Source organism: Halichoerus grypus, chromosome 3 (assembly GCF_964656455.1).
Source record: "Halichoerus grypus chromosome 3, mHalGry1.hap1.1, whole genome shotgun sequence".
Lineage (NCBI taxonomy): Eukaryota > Metazoa > Chordata > Mammalia > Carnivora > Phocidae > Halichoerus > Halichoerus grypus.
Window position 1 is genome coordinate 165,897,787 of NC_135714.1, and position 16,111 is coordinate 165,913,897.

Genomic DNA, 16,111 nt, shown 5'->3' on the forward strand with positions numbered 1-16,111 from the left:
TGGGTGAGAGCCTGAGGAACGGGTTCCTTACGTGAAACCGAGGGAGAAGGAGTCCGGGCGAGAAGGCTCCTCTCGACTCAGCTCTTGTTACCTGAAGCTAACACTTCGGCTCCATGTGTGCATAGGAATGCTAAGGGCTCCACACTGATTTGGCAGAAAGAAGCCGCTCAAGAACCCCAGCTTCAGCTCGTTCGCCTCTCCACAGGGTGGCAGCATTTTCAAGTCTGCTTGAGTGCAAACCTGGGGAAGGAGTCCCAGCCGAATTCGGAGGGAGAAATAAGCATGGGCAGAAGGCCCCTATGGACTCAACTCTTGTTTCGGGAAACTAGATCGGCTCTCCCGTGTGTGCGTGGAGTCCTCAGTGCCATCCACGCAACGCAAAGGAACAAAACTGTAGAGAACCCGTGCCTCAGCAAAGATCGCCCTTCCTGAGCGTGCACTTCATCTGTTGTGTGTTTTTGTGAAAGCATGAGAAATGGAACCTAAACGTAACTCGGAGTGAGAAGCAGGCCTGGAAGGAAGGCTGCTGTCGACTCACCTCTTGTTTGAGGAGATTAGCACTGCTGTACCCTGTGTGCCTGGATGCCTAGTTCCCAGGCTACTAACACCAAGAATCAATCCTCTCGAGTGACTGCGCTTGAGTTAACATTGCCGTTCCTGAAGCAGGAGGAATTTGACCCTGCTCGTGTACGAGAGACCGGGGAAAGGGTCCCAGACGTGAAATGGAGTGAGAAACAGGCCGGTGCGGAAGGCAGCTCTCAAGTCACCTCTGGTTGATGAGGCTAGTGCCCTTGCCCCGGGGGTGCCTGCAGGCCTAAAGCCAACCACCTAACTCAAAGGAACAACTCTGTAGGGAATTCCTGCTTCGGCTAAAAGAGCCATGCCTCAGGGTGGACGCATTTTGCTGTGTGCATGCGTGAGCGCACTGCAAGTGAGTCCAAAAGCATTTTCCTTGTGAGACCCAGGCCCCGGAAGAAGCCAGAACACGACTCCCCACTTGCTCCATGAAGCTAGGACTGCGGCCCCACTTTTGCATGGAAGTCTAACAGCTAGCTTTCTAACTCGGAGAAACAACACTGTAGAGAAACTGTGCTTTAGCTACCGTCGACCTCTCTGTGGGCGAAGCAGTTTAGGGTGTTCTGTGGCTGAGAGCCTGGGGACGGTTTCCATTTCATAATATCGGGGGAGAGACAGGCTGGCACATAAGGCAGATCTGAACTCACTACATGGTTATGGGGCTAGTTCCGTTGCCCCGGGGGTGTGTGCAGGCTTAAACACAGCCACCTAACTCGAAGGAAAAACTCGGTAGAGAGCCTGTGCTGCAGGTAAAAGAGCTGCTCCTGAGGGTGCAAGCATTTTGTTGTGTGCGTGCGTGAGAGCACTGCAAGGGAGTCCAAAGCTTTTTGCGAGTGAGACTCAGGCCCCAGCGAAAGGCAGAACACGACTCCCCATGTGTTTCATCACGCTAGCACGGCAGCCCCACTTTTGCATGGAAGTCTAATAGCTAGCGTTCTAACTCGAAGAAACAACACTGTAGAGAAGCCGTGCTTTAGCTACCGTCGACCTCTGTGTGGGCGAAGCAGTTTAGGGTGTACTGTGGCTGAGAGCCCTGGGACGGTTTCAATATCGTAATATCGGGGAGAGACAGGCCGGTACAGAAGGCAGCTCTCAAATCACATCATGGTTATGGGGCTAGTACCATTGCCCAGGGTGTGTGTGCAGGCTTAAACACAGCCACCTAACTCGAAGGAAAAACTCGGTTGAGAGCCTGTGCTGCAGGTAAAACAGCTGCTCCTGAGGGTGGCAGCATTTTGTTGTGTGCATGCGTGAGAGCACTGCAAGGGAGTCCAGACCCATTTTCCGTGTGGGACTCAGGCCCCGGCAGAAGACAGAACACGACTCCCCACTTGTTTCATGAAGCTAGCACTGCGGCCCCACTTTTGCTTATGGAAGTCTAATAGCAAGCGTTCTTTATTATTATTATTATTAAATGTTTTTATTGTTATGTTAATCCCCATACATTACATCATTAGTTTTAGATATAGTGTTCCATGATTCATTGTTTGTGCATATCACCCAGTGCTCCATGCAGATCGTGCCCTGCTCAATACCCATCACCAGGCTAACCCATCCTCCCACCCCCCTCCCCTCTAGAACCCTCAGTTTGTTTTTCAGAGTCCATCGTCTCTCATGGTTCTTTTCCCCCTCCGATTTTCCCCCCTTCATTCTTCCCCTCCTGCTACATTCTTCTTCTTCTTTTTTTCTTTCTTAACATATATTGCATTATTTGTTTCAGAGGTACAGATCTGAGATTCAACAGTCTTGCACAATTCACAGCGCTTACCAGAACACATACCCTCCCCAGTGTCCAACACCCAGTGACCCCATCCCTCCCACCCCAGCCCCCACTCCAGCAACCCTCAGTTTGTTTCCTGAGATTAAGAATTCCTCATATCAGTGAGGTCATATGATACATGTCTTTCTCTGTTTGACTTATTTCGCTCAGCATGATACCCTCCAGTTCCATCCACGTCGTTGCAGAGGGCAAGATCTCATTCCTTTTGATGGCTGCATAATATTCCATTGTATATATATATATATACCCCCTCTTCTTTATCCATTCATCTGTTGGTGGACATCTTGGCTCTTTCCACAGTTTGGCTATTGTGGACATTAATAGCAAGCGTTCTAACTCGGAGAAACAACACTGAAGAGAAACCGTGCTTTAGCTACCGACGACCTCTGTGTGGGAGGAAGCAGTTTAGGGTGTACGGTGGGTGAGAGCCTGGGGACGGGTTCCGTTTCCTAAAATCGAGGGAGAGACAGCCCGGAGAGAAGGCAGCTCTCAACTCACACCATGGTTATGGGGCTAGTACCGTTGCCCCGGGTGTGTGTGCAGGCTTCATGAAAACCGCCTAACTCGAAGGAAAAACTCGCTGGAGAATCCATGCTTCAGCTAAAAGAGCCGCTCTTGAAGGTGGAAGCATTCTGTTGTGTGCGTGCATGAGAGCCCTGCAAGGGAGTCCAAAGCTTTTTGTGAGTGAGCCTCAGGCCCCAGCAGAAGGCAGAACACGACTCCCCATGTGTTTCATCACGCTAGCACGGCAGCCCCACTTTTGCATGGAAGTCTAACAGCTAGTGTTCTAACTCGAAGAAACAACACTGTAGAGAAACCCTGCTTTAGCTACCGTCGACCTCTAGATGGAGGAAGTATTACACGGAGTACCGTGGCTGAGAGCCTGGGGAACGGGTTCCATACGTGAAACCAAGGGAGAAATAGGTCCGGGCAGAAGGCACCTCTGGACTCAGCTCTTGCTACCTGAAGCTAACACTACTGCTCCATGTGTGCTTGGAATGCTATGTGCTCGACACTGACTGGGAAGAAACAAGCCTGTCAAGAATCCCAGGTGCAGCTCATTCGCCTACCAGACTACTAACACCAAGAATCAATGCTGTAGCGTTACTGCGCTTTAGCTAACATTGCAGTTCCTGAAGCCGCAGGAGTTGTATAGTGTTCGTGTATGAGAGACCGGGGAAAGGGTCCCATACGTGAAATGGAGTGAGAAACAGGCCGGTGCGGAAGGCAGCTCTCAACTCACCTCTTGTTTATGAGGCCAGTACCCTTGCCCCGTGTGTTCCTGCAGGCCATAAGCCAACCGCCTAACTCAAAGGAACAACTCTGTAGAGAATTCCTGCTTCGGCTAAAAGAGCCATGCCTCAGGGTGGACGCATTGTGTGGTGTGCATGCGGGAGTGCACAGCAAGTGAGTCCAAAAGCATTTTCCTTGTGAGACCCAGGCCCCAGAAGAAGCCAGAACACGACTCCCCACTTGCTCCATGAATCTAATACTGCGGCCCCACTTTTGCATGGAAGTCTGATAGTTAGCTTTCTAAGTCGAAGAAACAACACTGTAGAGAAACCGTGCTTTAGCTACCGTCGACCTCTCTGAGGGCGAAGCAGTTTAGGGTGTACTGAGGTTGGGAGCCCTGGGACGGTTTCAATATCATAATATCGGTGGAGGGACAGGCCGGCACAGAAGGCAGCTCTCAACTCACATCATGGTTATGGGGCTACTACCGTTGCCCAGGGTGTGTGTGCAGGCTGAAACACAGCCACCTAACTCGAAGGAAAAACTCGGTAGAGAGCCTGTGCTGCAGGTAAAACAGCTGCTCCTGAGGGTGGAAGCATTTTGTTGTGTGCGTGCGTGAGAGCACTGCAAGGGAGTCCAAAGCTTTCTGCGAGTGAGACTCAGGCCCCAGCGAAAGGCAGAACACCACTCCCCATGTGTTTCATCAACCTAGCACGGCAGCGCCACTTTTCAGGGAAGTCTAATAGCTAGCGTTCTAAGTCGAAGAAACAACACTGTAGAGAAGCCGTGCTTTAGCTACCGTCGACCTCTGTGTGGGCGAAGCAGTTTAGGGTGTACTGTGGCTGGCAGCCTGGGGACGGTTTCCATTTCGGAATATAGGGGGAGAGACAGTCCGGTACAGAAGGCAGCTCTCAACTCACTACATGCTTAAGGGGCTAGTTCCGTTGCCCCGTGGGTGTGTGCAGGCTTAAAGACAGCCACTTAACTCGAAGGAAAAACTCGGTAGGGAATCCGAGCTGCAGGTAAAACAGCTGCTCCTAAGGGTGGAAGCCTTTTGCTGTGTGCGTGCGTGAGAGCACTGCAAGGGAGTCCAAAGCATTTTGCGAGTGAGACTCAGGCCCCAGCGAAAGGCAGAACACGACTCCCCATGTGTTTTACCAAGCTAGCACGGCAGCCCCACATTTGCATGGAAGTCTAAGAGCTAGCGTTCTAACTCGAAGAAACTACACAGTAGAGAAACCGTGCTTTAGCTACCGTCGACCTCTCTGTGGCCGAAGCAGTTTAGGGTGTACTGTGGCTGAGAGCCTGGGGACATTTTCCATTTTGTAAAATCGGGGGAGAGACAGGCCGGTACAGAAGGCAGCTCTCAACTCACATCATGGTTATGGGGCTAGTACCGTTGCCCTGGGTGTGTGTGCAGGCTGAAAGACAGCCACCTAACTCAAAGGAAAAACACGGTAGAGAATCCGTGCTTCAGCTCAAACAGCCGCTCCTGAGGGTGGAAGCATTTGGTTGTGTGCGTGCGTGAGAGGACTGCAAGGGAGTCCAAAGTTTCTGCGAGTGAGACTCAGGCCCCAGCAAAAGGCAGAAGACGACTCCCCGTGTGTTTCATTTAGCTAGCACTGCGGCCCTACTTTTGCATGGAAATCTAATCGCTAGCGTTCTCCCTGGAAGAAACAACACGGTAGAGAAACCGTGCTTTAGCTACCATCCACCTCTCTGAGGGAGGAAGCACTTTCCAGGCTACCGTGGGTGAGAGCCTGAGGAACGGGTTCCTTACGTGAAACCGAGGGAGAAGGAGTCCGGGCCAGAAGGCTCCTCTCGACTCAGCTCTTGTTACCTGAAGCTAACACTTCGGCTCCATGTGTGCATAGGAATGCTAAGGGCTCCACACTGATTTGGCAGAAAGAAGCCGCTCAAGAACCCCAGCTTCAGCTCCTCCGCCTCTCCACAGGGTGGCAGCATTTTCAAGTCTGCTTGAGTGCAAACCTGGGGAAGGAGTCCCAGCCGAATTCGGAGGGAGAAATAAGCATGGGCAGAAGGCCCCTATGGACTCAACTCTTGTTTCGGGAAACTAGATCGGCTCTCCCGTGTGTGCGTGGAGTCCTCAGTGCCATCCACGCAACGCAAAGGAACAAAACTGTAGAGAACCCGTGCCTCAGCAAAGATCGCCCTTCCTGAGCGTGCACTTCATCTGTTGTGTGTTTTTGTGAAAGCATGAGAAATGGAACCTAAACGTAACTCGGAGTGAGAAGCAGGCCTGGAAGGAAGGCTGCTGTCGACTCACCTCTTGTTTGAGGAGATTAGCACTGCTGTACCCTGTGTGCCTGGATGCCTAGTTCCCAGGCTACTAACACCAAGAATCAATCCTCTCGAGTGACTGCGCTTGAGTTAACATTGCCGTTCCTGAAGCAGGAGGAATTTGACCCTGCTCGTGTACGAGAGACCGGGGAAAGGGTCCCAGACGTGAAATGGAGTGAGAAACAGGCCGGTGCGGAAGGCAGCTCTCAAGTCACCTCTGGTTGATGAGGCTAGTGCCCTTGCCCCGGGGGTGCCTGCAGGCCTAAAGCCAACCACCTAACTCAAAGGAACAACTCTGTAGGGAATTCCTGCTTCGGCTAAAAGAGCCATGCCTCAGGGTGGACGCATTTTGCTGTGTGCATGCGTGAGCGCACTGCAAGTGAGTCCAAAAGCATTTTCCTTGTGAGACCCAGGCCCCGGAAGAAGCCAGAACACGACTCCCCACTTGCTCCATGAAGCTAGGACTGCGGCCCCACTTTTGCATGGAAGTCTAACAGCTAGCTTTCTAACTCGGAGAAACAACACTGTAGAGAAACCGTGCTTTAGCTACCGTCGACCTCTCTGTGGGCGAAGCAGTTTAGGGTGTACTGTGGCTGAGAGCCTGGGGACGGTTTCCATTTCATCATATCGGGGGAGAGACAGGCTGGCACATAAGGCAGATCTGAACTCACTACATGGTTATGGGGCTAGTTCCGTTGCCCCGTGGGTGTGTGCAGGCTTAAACACAGCCACCTAACTCGAAGGAAAAACTCGGTAGAGAGCCTGTGCTGCAGGTAAAAGAGCTGCTCCTGAGGGTGCAAGCATTTTGTTGTGTGCGTGCGTGAGTGCACTGCAAGGGAGTCCAAAGCTTTTTGCGAGTGAGACTCAGGCCCCAGCGAAAGGCAGAACACGACTCCCCATGTGTTTCATCACGCTAGCACGGCAGCCCCACTTTTGCATGGAAGTCTAATAGCTAGCGTTCTAACTCGAAGAAACAACACTGTAGAGAAGCCGTGCTTTAGCTACCGTCGACCTCTGTGTGGGCGAAGCAGTTTAGGGTGTACTGTGGCTGAGAGCCCTGGGACGGTTTCAATATCGTAATATCGGGGAGAGACAGGCCGGTACAGAAGGCAGCTCTCAACTCACATCATGGTTAGGGGGCTAGTACCATTGCCCAGGGTGTGTGTGCAGGCTTAAACACAGCCACCTAACTCGAAGGAAAAACTCGGTTGAGAGCCTGTGCTGCAGGTAAAACAGCTGCTCCTGAGGGTGGCAGCATTTTGTTGTGTGCGTGCGTGAGAGCACTGCAAGGGAGTCCAGACCCATTTTCCGTGTGGGACTCAGGCCCCGGCAGAAGACAGAACACGACTCCCCACTTGTTTCATGAAGCTAGCACTGCGGCCCCACTTTTGCATGGAAGTCTAATAGCAAGCGTTCTTTATTATTATTATTATTAAATGTTTTTATTGTTATGTTAATCCCCATACATTACATCATTAGTTTTAGATATAGTGTTCCATGATTCATTGTTTGTGGATATCACCCAGTGCTCCATGCAGATCGTGCCCTGCTCAATACCCATCACCAGGCTAACCCATCCTCCCACCCCCCTCCCCTCTAGAACCCTCAGTTTGTTTTTCAGAGTCCATCGTCTCTCATGGTTCTTTTCCCCCTCCGATTTTCCCCCCTTCATTCTTCCCCTCCTGCTACATTCTTCTTCTTCTTTTTTTCTTTCTTAACATATATTGCATTATTTGTTTCAGAGGTACAGATCTGAGATTCAACAGTCTTGCACAATTCACAGCGCTTACCAGAACACATACCCTCCCCAGTGTCCAACACCCAGTGACCCCATCCCTCCCACCCCAGCCCCCACTCCAGCAACCCTCAGTTTGTTTCCTGAGATTAAGAATTCCTCATATCAGTGAGGTCATATGATACATGTCTTTCTCTGTTTGACTTATTTCGCTCAGCATGATACCCTCCAGTTCCATCCACGTCGTTGCAGAGGGCAAGATCTCATTCCTTTTGATGGCTGCATAATATTCCATTGTATATATATATATACCCCCTCTTCTTTATCCATTCATCTGTTGGTGGACATCTTGGCTCTTTCCACAGTTTGGCTATTGTGGACATTAATAGCAAGCGTTCTAACTCGGAGAAACAACACTGAAGAGAAACCGTGCTTTAGCTACCGACGACCTCTGTGTGGGAGGAAGCAGTTTAGGGTGTACGGTGGGTGAGAGCCTGGGGACGGGTTCCGTTTCCTAAAATCGAGGGAGAGACAGCCCGGAGAGAAGGCAGCTCTCAACTCACACCATGGTTATGGGGCTAGTACCGTTGCCCCGGGTGTGTGTGCAGGCTTCATGAAAACCGCCTAACTCGAAGGAAAAACTCGCTGGAGAATCCATGCTTCAGCTAAAAGAGCCGCTCTTGAAGGTGGAAGCATTCTGTTGTGTGCGTGCATGAGAGCCCTGCAAGGGAGTCCAAAGCTTTTTGTGAGTGAGCCTCAGGCCCCAGCAGAAGGCAGAACACGACTCCCCATGTGTTTCATCACGCTAGCACGGCAGCCCCACTTTTGCATGGAAGTCTAACAGCTAGTGTTCTAACTCGAAGAAACAACACTGTAGAGAAACCCTGCTTTAGCTACCGTCGACCTCTAGATGGAGGAAGTATTACACGGAGTACCGTGGCTGAGAGCCTGGGGAACGGGTTCCATACGTGAAACCAATTGAGAAATAGGTCCGGGCAGAAGGCACCTCTGGACTCAGCTCTTGCTACCTGAAGCTAACACTACTGCTCCATGTGTGCTTGGAATGCTATGTGCTCGACACTGACTGGGAAGAAACAAGCCTGTCAAGAATCCCAGGTGCAGCTCATTCGCCTACCAGACTACTAACACCAAGAATCAATGCTGTAGCGTTACTGCGCTTTAGCTAACATTGCAGTTCCTGAAGCCGCAGGAGTTGTATAGTGTTCGTGTATGAGAGACCGGGGAAAGGGTCCCATACGTGAAATGGAGTGAGAAACAGGCCGGTGCGGAAGGCAGCTCTCAACTCACCTCTTGTTTATGAGGCCAGTACCCTTGCCCCGTGTGTTCCTGCAGGCCATAAGCCAACCGCCTAACTCAAAGGAACAACTCTGTAGAGAATTCCTGCTTCGGCTAAAAGAGCCATGCCTCAGGGTGGACGCATTGTGTGGTGTGCATGCGTGAGTGCACAGCAAGTGAGTCCAAAAGCATTTTCCTTGTGAGACCCAGGCCCCAGAAGAAGCCAGAACACGACTCCCCACTTGCTCCATGAATCTAATACTGCGGCCCCACTTTTGCATGGAAGTCTGATAGTTAGCTTTCTAAGTCGAAGAAACAACACTGTAGAGAAACCGTGCTTTAGCTACCGTCGACCTCTCTGAGGGCGAAGCAGTTTAGGGTGTACTGAGGTTGGGAGCCCTGGGACGGTTTCAATATCATAATATCGGTGGAGGGACAGGCCGGCACAGAAGGCAGCTCTCAACTCACATCATGGTTATGGGGCTACTACCGTTGCCCAGGGTGTGTGTGCAGGCTGAAACACAGCCACCTAACTCGAAGGAAAAACTCGGTAGAGAGCCTGTGCTGCAGGTAAAACAGCTGCTCCTGAGGGTGGAAGCATTTTGTTGTGTGCGTGCGTGAGAGCACTGCAAGGGAGTCCAAAGCTTTCTGCGAGTGAGACTCAGGCCCCAGCGAAAGGCAGAACACCACTCCCCATGTGTTTCATCAACCTAGCACGGCAGCGCCACTTTTCAGGGAAGTCTAATAGCTAGCGTTCTAAGTCGAAGAAACAACACTGTAGAGAAGCCGTGCTTTAGCTACCGTCGACCTCTGTGTGGGCGAAGCAGTTTAGGGTGTACTGTGGCTGGCAGCCTGGGGACGGTTTCCATTTCGGAATATAGGGGGAGAGACAGTCCGGTACAGAAGGCAGCTCTCAACTCACTACATGCTTAAGGGGCTAGTTCCGTTGCCCCGTGGGTGTGTGCAGGCTTAAAGACAGCCACTTAACTCGAAGGAAAAACTCGGTAGGGAATCCGAGCTGCAGGTAAAACAGCTGCTCCTAAGGGTGGAAGCCTTTTGCTGTGTGCGTGCGTGAGAGCACTGCAAGGGAGTCCAAAGCATTTTGCGAGTGAGACTCAGGCCCCAGCGAAAGGCAGAACACGACTCCCCATGTGTTTTACCAAGCTAGCACGGCAGCCCCACATTTGCATGGAAGTCTAAGAGCTAGCGTTCTAACTCGAAGAAACTACACAGTAGAGAAACCGTGCTTTAGCTACCGTCGACCTCTCTGTGGCCGAAGCAGTTTAGGGTGTACTGTGGCTGAGAGCCTGGGGACATTTTCCATTTTGTAAAATCGGGGGAGAGACAGGCCGGTACAGAAGGCAGCTCTCAACTCACATCATGGTTATGGGGCTAGTACCGTTGCCCTGGGTGTGTGTGCAGGCTGAAAGACAGCCACCTAACTCAAAGGAAAAACACGGTAGAGAATCCGTGCTTCAGCTCAAACAGCCGCTCCTGAGGGTGGAAGCATTTGGTTGTGTGCGTGCGTGAGAGGACTGCAAGGGAGTCCAAAGTTTCTGCGAGTGAGACTCAGGCCCCAGCAAAAGGCAGAAGACGACTCCCCGTGTGTTTCATTTAGCTAGCACTGCGGCCCTACTTTTGCATGGAAATCTAATCGCTAGCGTTCTCCCTGGAAGAAACAACACGGTAGAGAAACCGTGCTTTAGCTACCATCCACCTCTCTGAGGGAGGAAGCACTTTCCAGGCTACCGTGGGTGAGAGCCTGAGGAACGGGTTCCTTACGTGAAACCGAGGGAGAAGGAGTCCGGGCCAGAAGGCTCCTCTCGACTCAGCTCTTGTTACCTGAAGCTAACACTTCGGCTCCATGTGTGCATAGGAATGCTAAGGGCTCCACACTGATTTGGCAGAAAGAAGCCGGTCAAGAACCCCAGCTTCAGCTCCTCCGCCTCTCCACAGGGTGGCAGCATTTTCAAGTCTGCTTGAGTGCAAACCTGGGGAAGGAGTCCCAGCCGAATTCGGAGGGAGAAATAAGCATGGGCAGAAGGCCCCTATGGACTCAACTCTTGTTTCGGGAAACTAGATCGGCTCTCCCGTGTGTGCGTGGAGTCCTCAGTGCCATCCACGCAACGCAAAGGAACAAAACTGTAGAGAACCCGTGCCTCAGCAAAGATCGCCCTTCCTGAGCGTGCACTTCATCTGTTGTGTGTTTTTGTGAAAGCATGAGAAATGGAACCTAAACGTAACTCGGAGTGAGAAGCAGGCCTGGAAGGAAGGCTGCTGTCGACTCACCTCTTGTTTGAGGAGATTAGCACTGCTGTACCCTGTGTGCCTGGATGCCTAGTTCCCAGGCTACTAACACCAAGAATCAATCCTCTCGAGTGACTGCGCTTGAGTTAACATTGCCGTTCCTGAAGCAGGAGGAATTTGACCCTGCTCGTGTACGAGAGACCGGGGAAAGGGTCCCAGACGTGAAATGGAGTGAGAAACAGGCCGGTGCGGAAGGCAGCTCTCAAGTCACCTCTGGTTGATGAGGCTAGTGCCCTTGCCCCGGGGGTGCCTGCAGGCCTAAAGCCAACCACCTAACTCAAAGGAACAACTCTGTAGGGAATTCCTGCTTCGGCTAAAAGAGCCATGCCTCAGGGTGGACGCATTTTGCTGTGTGCATGCGTGAGCGCACTGCAAGTGAGTCCAAAAGCATTTTCCTTGTGAGACCCAGGCCCCGGAAGAAGCCAGAACACGACTCCCCACTTGCTCCATGAAGCTAGGACTGCGGCCCCACTTTTGCATGGAAGTCTAACAGCTAGCTTTCTAACTCGGAGAAACAACACTGTAGAGAAACCGTGCTTTAGCTACCGTCGACCTCTCTGTGGGCGAAGCAGTTTAGGGTGTACTGTGGCTGAGAGCCTGGGGACGGTTTCCATTTCATCATATCGGGGGAGAGACAGGCTGGCACATAAGGCAGATCTGAACTCACTACATGGTTATGGGGCTAGTTGCGTTGCCCCGTGGGTGTGTGCAGGCTTAAACACAGCCACCTAACTCGAAGGAAAAACTCGGTAGAGAGCCTGTGCTGCAGGTAAAAGAGCTGCTCCTGAGGGTGCAAGCATTTTGTTGTGTGCGTGCGTGAGAGCACTGCAAGGGAGTCCAAAGCTTTTTGCGAGTGAGACTCAGGCCCCAGCGAAAGGCAGAACACGACTCCCCATGTGTTTCATCACGCTAGCACGGCAGCCCCACTTTTGCATGGAAGTCTAATAGCTAGCGTTCTAAGTCGAAGAAACAACACTGTAGAGAAGCCGTGCTTTAGCTACCGTCGACCTCTGTGTGGGCGAAGCAGTTTAGGGTGTACTGTGGCTGAGAGCCCTGGGACGGTTTCAAGATCGTAATATCGGGGAGAGACAGGCCGGTACAGAAGGCAGCTCTCAACTCACATCATGGTTATGGGGCTAGTTCCGTTGCCCCGTGGGTGTGTGCAGGCTTAAACACAGCCACCTAACTCGAAGGAAAAACTCGGTTGAGAGCCTGTGCTGCAGGTAAAACAGCTGCTCCTGAGGGTGGCAGCATTTTGTTGTGTGCGTGCGTGAGAGCACTGCAAGGGAGTCCAGACCCATTTTCCGTGTGGGACTCAGGCCCCGGCAGAAGACAGAACACGACTCCCCACTTGTTTCATGAAGCTAGCACTGCGGCCCCACTTTTGCATGGAAGTCTAATAGCAAGCGTTCTTTATTATTATTATTATTAAATGTTTTTATTGTTATGTTAATCCCCATACATTACATCATTAGTTTTAGATATAGTGTTCCATGATTCATTGTTTGTGGATATCACCCAGTGCTCCATGCAGATCGTGCCCTGCTCAATACCCATCACCAGGCTAACCCATCCTCCCACCCCCCTCCCCTCTAGAACCCTCAGTTTGTTTTTCAGAGTCCATCGTCTCTCATGGTTCTTTTCCCCCTCCGATTTTCCCCCCTTCATTCTTCCCCTCCTGCTACATTCTTCTTCTTCTTTTTTTCTTTCTTAACATATATTGCATTATTTGTTTCAGAGGTACAGATCTGAGATTCAACAGTCTTGCACAATTCACAGCGCTTACCAGAACACATACCCTCCCCAGTGTCCAACACCCAGTGACCCCATCCCTCCCACCCCAGCCCCCACTCCAGCAACCCTCAGTTTGTTTCCTGAGATTAAGAATTCCTCATATCAGTGAGGTCATATGATACATGTCTTTCTCTGTTTGACTTATTTCGCTCAGCATGATACCCTCCAGTTCCATCCACGTCGTTGCAGAGGGCAAGATCTCATTCCTTTTGATGGCTGCATAATATTCCATTGTATATATATATATACCCCCTCTTCTTTATCCATTCATCTGTTGGTGGACATCTTGGCTCTTTCCACAGTTTGGCTATTGTGGACATTAATAGCAAGCGTTCTAACTCGGAGAAACAACACTGAAGAGAAACCGTGCTTTAGCTACCGACGACCTCTGTGTGGGAGGAAGCAGTTTAGGGTGTACGGTGGGTGAGAGCCTGGGGACGGGTTCCGTTTCCTAAAATCGAGGGAGAGACAGCCCGGAGAGAAGGCAGCTCTCAACTCACACCATGGTTATGGGGCTAGTACCGTTGCCCCGGGTGTGTGTGCAGGCTTCATGAAAACCGCCTAACTCGAAGGAAAAACTCGCTGGAGAATCCATGCTTCAGCTAAAAGAGCCGCTCTTGAAGGTGGAAGCATTCTGTTGTGTGCGTGCATGAGAGCCCTGCAAGGGAGTCCAAAGCTTTTTGTGAGTGAGCCTCAGGCCCCAGCAGAAGGCAGAACACGACTCCCCATGTGTTTCATCACGCTAGCACGGCAGCCCCACTTTTGCATGGAAGTCTAACAGCTAGTGTTCTAACTCGAAGAAACAACACTGTAGAGAAACCCTGCTTTAGCTACCGTCGACCTCTAGATGGAGGAAGTATTACACGGAGTACCGTGGCTGAGAGCCTGGGGAACGGGTTCCATACGTGAAACCAATTGAGAAATAGGTCCGGGCAGAAGGCACCTCTGGACTCAGCTCTTGCTACCTGAAGCTAACACTACTGCTCCATGTGTGCTTGGAATGCTATGTGCTCGACACTGACTGGGAAGAAACAAGCCTGTCAAGAATCCCAGGTGCAGCTCATTCGCCTACCAGACTACTAACACCAAGAATCAATGCTGTAGCGTTACTGCGCTTTAGCTAACATTGCAGTTCCTGAAGCCGCAGGAGTTGTATAGTGTTCGTGTATGAGAGACCGGGGAAAGGGTCCCATACGTGAAATGGAGTGAGAAACAGGCCGGTGCGGAAGGCAGCTCTCAACTCACCTCTTGTTTATGAGGCCAGTACCCTTGCCCCGTGTGTTCCTGCAGGCCATAAGCCAACCGCCTAACTCAAAGGAACAACTCTGTAGAGAATTCCTGCTTCGGCTAAAAGAGCCATGCCTCAGGGTGGACGCATTGTGTGGTGTGCATGCGGGAGTGCACAGCAAGTGAGTCCAAAAGCATTTTCCTTGTGAGACCCAGGCCCCAGAAGAAGCCAGAACACGACTCCCCACTTGCTCCATGAATCTAATACTGCGGCCCCACTTTTGCATGGAAGTCTGATAGTTAGCTTTCTAAGTCGAAGAAACAACACTGTAGAGAAACCGTGCTTTAGCTACCGTCGACCTCTCTGAGGGCGAAGCAGTTTAGGGTGTACTGAGGTTGGGAGCCCTGGGACGGTTTCAATATCATAATATCGGTGGAGGGACAGGCCGGCACAGAAGGCAGCTCTCAACTCACATCATGGTTATGGGGCTACTACCGTTGCCCAGGGTGTGTGTGCAGGCTTAAACACAGCCACCTAACTCGAAGGAAAAACTCGGTAGAGAGCCTGTGCTGCAGGTAAAACAGCTGCTCCTGAGGGTGGAAGCATTTTGTTGTGTGCGTGCGTGAGAGCACTGCAAGGGAGTCCAAAGCTTTCTGCGAGTGAGACTCAGGCCCCAGCGAAAGGCAGAACACCACTCCCCATGTGTTTCATCAACCTAGCACGGCAGCGCCACTTTTCAGGGAAGTCTAATAGCTAGCGTTCTAAGTCGAAGAAACAACACTGTAGAGAAGCCGTACTTTAGCTACCGTCGACCTCTGTGTGGGCGAAGCAGTTTAGGGTGTACTGTGGCTGGCAGCCTGGGGACGGTTTCCATTTCGGAATATAGGGGGAGAGACAGTCCGGTACAGAAGGCAGCTCTCAACTCACTACATGCTTAAGGGGCTAGTTCCGTTGCCCCGTGGGTGTGTGCAGGCTTAAAGACAGCCACTTAACTCGAAGGAAAAACTCGGTAGGGAATCCGAGCTGCAGGTAAAACAGCTGCTCCTAAGGGTGGAAGCCTTTTGCTGTGTGCGTGCGTGAGAGCACTGCAAGGGAGTCCAAAGCATTTTGCGAGTGAGACTCAGGCCCCAGCGAAAGGCAGAACACGACTCCCCATGTGTTTTACCAAGCTAGCACGGCAGCCCCACATTTGCATGGAAGTCTAAGAGCTAGCGTTCTAACTCGAAGAAACTACACAGTAGAGAAACCGTGCTTTAGCTACCGTCGACCTCTCTGTGGCCGAAGCAGTTTAGGGTGTACTGTGGCTGAGAGCCTGGGGACATTTTCCATTTTGTAAAATCGGGGGAGAGACAGGCCGGTACAGAAGGCAGCTCTCAACTCACATCATGGTTATGGGGCTAGTAACGTTGCCCTGGGTGTGTGTGCAGGCTGAAAGACAGCCACCTAACTCAAAGGAAAAACACGGTAGAGAATCCGTGCTTCAGCTCAAACAGCCGCTCCTGAGGGTGGAAGCATTTGGTTGTGTGCGTGCATGAGAGGACTGCAAGGGAGTCCAAAGTTTCTGCGAGTGAGACTCAGGCCCCAGCAAAAGGCAGAAGACGACTCCCCGTGTGTTTCATTTAGCTAGCACTGCGGCCCTACTTTTGCATGGAAATCTAATCGCTAGCGTTCTCCCTGGAAGAAACAACACGGTAGAGAAACCGTGCTTTAGCTACCATCCACCTCTCTGAGGGAGGAAGCACTTTCCAGGCTACCGTGGGTGAGAGCCTGAGGAACGGGTTCCTTACGTGAAACCGAGGGAGAAGGAGTCCGGGCGAGAAGGCTCCTCTCGACTCAGCTCTTGTTACCTGAAGCTAACACT